The sequence below is a fragment of the Helianthus annuus genome, chromosome 6, assembly GCF_002127325.2.
Source record: "Helianthus annuus cultivar XRQ/B chromosome 6, HanXRQr2.0-SUNRISE, whole genome shotgun sequence".
NCBI classification, from domain to species: domain Eukaryota; kingdom Viridiplantae; phylum Streptophyta; class Magnoliopsida; order Asterales; family Asteraceae; genus Helianthus; species Helianthus annuus.
Genome location: NC_035438.2, coordinates 91207814 through 91215630, shown reverse-complemented (window position 1 = coordinate 91215630; position 7817 = coordinate 91207814). Strand labels below are relative to the sequence as shown.

Genomic DNA, 7817 nt, shown 5'->3' with positions numbered 1-7817 from the left:
TTTATATATTGTGTTGTTTGACTATGATGACATCAATTACGTCACGATACTCCCCACCGGGCCCACCGGTGATACGTGGAAATTTCGGGGTGTGACAATAAGAAGTCTTACGATTGTCGCTTACATGGATTTAACTAAAGATCAGAAGAAATACTACGATTGTGAGGTAAAAGCTATGCCGATGATTACAATGTCCCTGCCTCAATCAATTATTCACACTTTCGGGAGGAAAGACACATCGAAGGAATTATGGGAAAGTTTAAGCAAAAGGTATGATGGGAAAGTTTCGATTTTTTTATAACATGCGTAATTATGCATTACAACGTGTGTAATTATGTAATAACGACCTCTCCCTATATATATAAAGGGAGGTTTAAATAAAAAGTTAATTTTGCGTAAATAGGATAAGAAGAGATCTTCACATTTCATTTTTTCAAATCTATAGCTAAGATAAAAATGTAGGGAAAAAAAGAGTGTAAATGCTTTCTTGGAAAAACCTATTTGTTAACTTTCTTTTTCCACATGCAAGTTACATTCAAATTCCCCTCCCCCCTCCCCCCTCATTTTTTAACGTCCATAACTTTTAAAATTGCACTAAAAACCGAGCATCTTTTATTTTTAATTTGAGTGCCATATTACTATATAAAATATAAAAACAAAAAAATTGTGTTGTGTTTCTATGTGGTATAACATTTTTGTGCTTGATTTTTTGTACTAGATTTTTATATTACATTTTTTGTGCTGTATTTTTTGTGCTATACTTTTTGTACTATATTTTTTTGTGTGGTATATTTAGGAAAACAAAAAGGTGAGCGCTTGTGTTTTAGGACCAAATACCCTTTTATAAGGAGTGTCATATATCTTTATAATCCTTTTAGACAATTTAGCCAAAACCCAATTTTTAGTAGATCTTCTCCTCTCTCTCTCTATATATATATACAGTGGCGGATCTCACAACTTTTTTCACTGGGTTACTTTTGGTAGATTCTCACTAATTCTCACTATTTTTTTTTCAAATCATACGAGTTCTCACTAATTTTTCTCATTTTTTCTAAACCGAATGGGTTCCTGAAAACCCACAAAATTGGCCTAGATCCGCCCCTCTATATATACACGTATGGGTCAAGAAAACTAAAGCTCAAGAATAAGAAAACACTTTGAATGATAGGCTCCGGTTCCGAAATTATTTAAAAAGAAAGTAAAGTGAAGATCAATCTTTCTGCTTCACAATGCTAGCTAGCTGTCTTAACTTTCAATTACATATTACAATCCATTTTATTCTTCAAGTACAAAACGAGTAACATCCCACAACAATTCAGTCCCTTAGTCAGTGGTAGAACTAAAAGAAATATCTAGTGATATCTTAATTTTTTTATTGTACATTAATAGAATGATTTTTTTTTCCCACATTACGGGGCGGAGCCGATCCTGAAAATTTAAGTGCTCTAAGCGAGCCAAAAAAGGCCCTTAGACTTTACCGAATTAAATCTTATAAACTAGTTTTTTAATATTTTTAGTATTTAGGTTAACGAATTTATAATAAGAATTTCACATTTGGGCTAGGCTTTATGAATTCATATTTGCAATAAGTTTTTAGGTTTTAGATTGGGCTTGTTTATTTTTAATTTTTAGACCGGACTTGCATCAATATTTTTATTATCAACATTCGGAGTTGTTTAGAATTGTATCATCATCACCAAAATTCTGAATAACATAACAAATATCAAAATATCGGAGCACAAACTAACAAAGAAGTCAAACTATCAATGCACAAGAAAAAAAGAATACTCACAAACAATCTGCGAATTTTGATCGGTCGATGTTGGTTCGAATTTTGATCAGTTCTGCGACTGCACTGCTGCTTCTACTTGTTCAAATTATGTTCAGTTCTGCTTGACTGCTTGTTCGATTTTTTTATCAGTCTCACACAGGTTACACTTTGTCGAATTTTGATCAGTTTCTGCACTTTGTCGCTGCTGATGTTATGGAGTTCAAATGCTTGTGCCTTGTACGACGCTTGGTTTCTACAAATCTGTTGTCGCGCCCTTGCTCCATATTCAAAGGGTTATTATTTGTTTTGGGCTATAATAATTAGTTGGGTTGGGACTTGGGGTTACATAACAATTGAGTTTACATTCTAAGGTATATTATTTCTTTTGGGCTAAAGTATCATTTTTATATCAGGGGTATTGTCGTAGTTGTTTAGGGTTATCCTCTATATAAAACCGACAAAAAAAATACACTACCAATAAGAAGTTGAGCTGTAGCCCGTGCTACGGCTCGTTGAATGCTAGTTCCGCCCCTGCCCATACTAGAAGACAAGATGTAGTCTAGCCTACAAGAATACGAAGATGACTCAAGGTCAAGTTCAGGGCATATCCAAACCAGGCAATGGCCAAGACCTCGAGGGAGAAAGCTATTGCTCATTAGCCTTGGAAGCTAATAGGTTGGGGTGTAATTGGCTCGTCTAAATTTGAGAGAGTGCAACTCGTTTAGAGTATAAGTTTAAAAGTATAGCTCAGCTTTTGAGTAGTACGTACTTCAAGTTTGAGCTCGGCTCGTTATTCTTTATTAATTACTAGGTTATCACCCGCGACTGCTTCGCGGGTAGTTTAATTTTATTAGTTAAAAAAGTTGTATTTTTATTAAAATGTAACATATTATATCATTAAACTTTAAGACAAAAATGTTGAAATACTGAAACGTAAACTTAGGCCCGTTCCAATCTTGACTTTTTTGAATCTGGGTGAAAAAACTGAAAGTTAACTTCTGATTATTTTTGGTGCAGTTGTAGGTTGAATTGTTGGGTGCAAGCGATGGTCTGGTAATCAGAAGACATTCATCCAGCTTGAAGTGGTCCTGAAGCCTTGGCAAAATCCTATGCATACAGCTACCGTGAATCTGGTGACCCTACAAAGTATCAATAAAAATTAAGGTATTTAATAAAAAAAAAATAAAGAGATGAAGATCAATACTTAATACTTAATATAATAACAGTATAGTAACACTTGATAAATCGTACCTCTTCATCCATACATATCATGTCTACACGATAAGTTTCAGTCAGACGGCCGTGCATCATTTTCCTCCAAAGGGAAATGATCTTCAACTTGACCGTATAGCTGTTTGACAAAGGATTGAGAGTGTTCAACATGGTTATGTTTTGAGGTTCCATATCGAAAACTGATATTTCAATAGGTTTTGAGAAATCTAAACCGTGGATGATGATGATGTTTTGGAACATGTATATATAATAAATAGTAGAGGAGTTATTTTAAGTAGTTATAGAAACTAAAATAGGAGAAAGTTTAATTTCTTAAACTTACCCAAAATAAAATTTTGAGAATGGTACAGGTATGATTACCAAAATTAAAAAACCGAATTTATAAGTTAAATCAATTTATTATCAGTAATCAGTAATAATTGATAATTATAGAAGAAACGTAATTTATTCAATTTACCAAACTAAGGATTCGAATTTGATAAAGATTTTAATCATTAACTTTGAAATTCAAAATTATTTAAAAAGGTCAAAGTAATAATATATTAATAAGAAGTTTTAACCATTGGTTCTTTATAGCTTATTGACTCTATGATTTAGAGGACACCACTAAAGACGTAAAGAGTAATTATAGCTTATTGACTCTAATGCATACTTAACAAATCTGCCTCTGGTGCATTGTTTTAGCCAATGATATCAGTGAGAGAGAAAAAAAAACATTATGTTTTAACAAAATAATCATAGAGCCATAGAGGTAATAATGCTTATCAAATGAACATAAAGGGACCAAATAGAATTACCTTTTGAACCTCTTGAATTCTCTGTTTTGCTCACTTGTGAAGCCTGTTCAACTTGGAATCAAGTTCTGAGTTTTTCTCATCACGCTCTTTTATTTGTTGTTCAAGATTCTTCTGAGCTGTTTCGAAAAACCACAGTATGCATTCATAGTAAGATCTCAACACTAATCATTATGAGCAACATAAAGCATAGTAATCTACTCATAAAACTAATTCACTTTGAAAAGGAAAAAAAAGTACTTGATTGTTAAACAGAAAACTAAGTTTGACGGACACTGTAAAATTTCCACTATTTTGAACTTTATTCGCATAGAAACAAAGTTTGGACTGAATATGCACGTTAAATTAATATTTTTACATAATATAGCGCTAGCTCACTAAGTATATGAACATGCCGCTTAGAGTCTTAGAGGGGAGGTCTCATTCGGATATTACCAACCAAAATTATGAGAATTATGATGAAAAGAAAAGAGCCCTTCTTTCTCTTCAAAACTCTCATTCGATAACATTTGCCATTAAAAAAATATTTTTACCTTTTTACTGTGGAATTTATTAACTACGAATGCTAAATTAATCTAATTTAACTACGTATTCTTTCATTATATCTAGAATGCAATATGACAAACTAAGAAATAACTAAGTACACATTTAAGATGACCACTGATATACATGCTTGACTTCAAGAAATGCATTAAAGCAATAAAAATTCATTAAATCATTTAAACAGCATACATAATTAACAATTAACAATGATATATATAGACTCATTAGTGACATCACACAACAGTAACATAATGGATGAAGAAGAAATTGAGTGCAAACTGGTTTTCATTGTCTAGCAAACAAATAATTAGTACCATTAAGTGTATGTCACTCATATGACCAAGCTTGCAGTATGTGTAGCTATTCTTCCTGCACATTAAAGAAACCTTCATCAAATCAACCGAATCAGTTCGAAATCAATCAAAAATCACTGAGACAAATCAAAAATTCGTCTGAATGAATCCTAATTTTAATCAGATATTATCCGTTCAAAAACCTAAATGTCATTTTATCCGTTCAAAACCCTAATTTTAACCAGATATTAAAAGAACAAAATCCAAAAAAATCAAAAAAAATCAAGATCTGGGAAACAAAAATTACATAGATACAATCGGAAACATGTAATAAAGCTTAAAATCGGGAAAACTTAAAATCGGAAAAAACCTAAACCCTAATATCATCAAAAAAAGATTACCTTGTTCGCGAATCCAAGCTATTCTAACGGATCTTCACTCACCGTTAATGATAAGATCGGAAAAAACCTAAACCCTAAAGTGCCTGGCGGAGGCGGATCTTGAAAAGAACGAATGAATGAGAGAAAGGGGAATCATTGAGGCGGAAGCGTATAAGTCGGCAGAAGGTGTAACTGATGATAATAGAAGGGAAAGTTATTTTATTAGAAGAATATATATGGATCCAAATACCGATCCAAATACACATGGACCTAACCGATATGCTAAAAAAAACCCCATTACTTTTCCCGCCAAAACCCAATTAGAAGTGCTCTAATGAAGCGACACGTGTCCCATATTTTTTTTGTTTATTAAATATAATAGATAATAGATTTGATAATTGATAATATCATTTACTTATATGTGTGTAGTTATAGTTTTTATCTAAAATATAATATATATAATTTAATTATTTTTATAACAATATTTTATATGATACTTATTATAGGGTAGAGTTCTAGAGTGAACAACCTCTCAAGAGTGAACTGTGTGAACTGATCTAGACCCTTGATTTCCTTTTTAGTTGTTAAGGGTATGATTGTAATTATATAAAAAAATAGATTTAAATCATTATTTTAATAATTGAATTAAGTTACATGTTTCCTATTTTAAATTCATTATCCACAATACCTTTCCTATTATAAATGCATTATCCACAATATCTATTAGAGTTAATTGCCAAAATCGTCCCTGAGGTTTGGGCAGGTTTGCCATTTTCGTCCAAAATGACACTTTTCTACGAAATTGCCCTCAATGTTTGTAACTTTTTGTCATTTTCATCCAAACCACTAACTTAATTTATTTTTTCTGTTAAGTTGAGGATATTTGGATGAAACTAGCAAATATAAAACCACAGTGACGATTTTGGCAATTTACTCAAACTCTTTTAAATTTCTTTTATTTAATTAATTTTGTTACATATATAATAAAAAAGAATATACATGCAATTTTTATATGAAAAAAATAAGAGTTTTGTCACATAATTTTCAAAAATTTTCATCAAACCACTAACTAAGTTAATTTTTCTATTAAGGCGAAGGATGTTTATAAACTAAGATAGAAATTAATTTCTAATTTTTTGTATAGATCAGTTTTATAAAAATAAAATCTATTTAAACCTCTAAAATTTATAAAACTAAAATGCTGGTAACCTTATTGAAAAGGTCAAATAAAAAAATCTTATCATATGTAACAAGTTTGTAATTCATCTTCTACTCTTTTAAATTCGCTTCTAAGGAAAAACAGAAGCCAGTGCCCGCCCCCATCAAACAACGTATCGTTAACAAACCTTAAAATTACCCACCAAATTGTAATTATAATGCTATGAACCAAAAGTTTCTTTACTCAAGCCACTCAGAATAAGTATTAGTTAGTTACCCTCATAATCTTAGTTAAATGAATATTTTATTTCTACCAACATATTGCCTAGGTGCTCAACACATTTAAAAAATATGTAACGTTTTACAATTTTTTTCTATCTCTACAACTGATAAATACTAAAAGTTGTAATCGATTGTTATGTGTTGCACACCAATGACGTTTTCTCTTTATAAAACTGATTTTTATAGAGAAGCTGTAAATTTATTTCTGTCTTAATTTATAAAATTTAAAACATCCTTCACCTTAACAGAAAAAATAAACTGAGTTAGTGATTTGGATGAAAATTTATAAAAATTATGTGACAAAACTATTAATTTTTTTTCTAAAAACTCCATGTATATTCTTTTTTATTATATATGTAACAAAAATATTAAATAAAAGAAATTAAAAAGGGTTTGAGTAAATTGCCAAAATCGTCCCTATGGTTTATATTTGCCAGTTTCATCCAAATATCCTCAACTTAACAGCAAAAAATAAACTAAGTTAGTGGTTTGGATGAAAATAGCAAAAAGTTACAAACGTTGGAGGCAATTTGGTACAAAAGTGTCATTTTGGACGAAAATGGTAAAGTTGCCCAAACCTCAGGGACGATTTTGGCAATTAACTCTATCTTATATTTCAATTTTTTTTTTCAAATTTCATCACCAGAATTCAAATTTTGATTTTTAAGTTCCACGTAACCTTCATATTTTAACGGTATACACATGTGTACTTGGATATGAATAGAACAGTACGCAAGTGTACTCAGCATCGTACATATGTGTAATTAGTTACATAATACATACATAGAAACAATACCTATAAAACTATTTTATATTTAACAAATTACAAGTTCCATAATGTTTGCCAAACCAAGCAAAAAAAAACATACAATTACAAGTTCCAGTTTCGTAAAAACAATAAACCCAACATAATCGGGAAAACAAAAAACATAGTCTTTTACAACTATTCGTCACGTTGTATATTGAATCATCCTTATCGACCAAGCAAACAAACATACGTGAATCATCCTTATCGAGCTAATACGTGAATCATTCTTATCGACCTTCCATCTCCACTTTTCTCGTGAACGGCATCTCCTATAATAGCACAAAAAAACTGATTCACAAGTGTACATCACCAACTTTACACATTTAATACACAACAAATTATGAGATATCACAAAAAACAGACGCTATACACATGTATGCATAGAAGTAAAAACAGAGCAAAATCAGAATATACACATGTATACATCGCATTAAAAACAGAGCAATATCAGAGTACACATGTGTACATCGCATTAAAAACAGAGCAAAATCAAAAAATTAAACAAAAAAAACTCAGCAACTAATACTTTGCATAATTCACAAGTGTACATCAACA

General features: G+C 30.9%; 1 long non-coding RNA gene across 1 annotated transcript; it reads right to left on the bottom strand.

Annotated features, from left to right (window-relative positions):
* Positions 1 to 2673: 2673 nt before the first annotated feature.
* LOC110891930 lies at positions 2674 to 5201 on the bottom strand. The gene is made up of 5 exons (XR_002565679.2): positions 5036 to 5201; positions 4656 to 4710; positions 3802 to 3917; positions 3023 to 3122; positions 2674 to 2910 (listed from the first exon to the last, which is right to left on the bottom strand). It is a non-coding gene; the product is annotated as an uncharacterized LOC110891930 (long non-coding RNA).
* Between the last annotated feature and the right edge of the window lie 2616 nt (positions 5202 to 7817).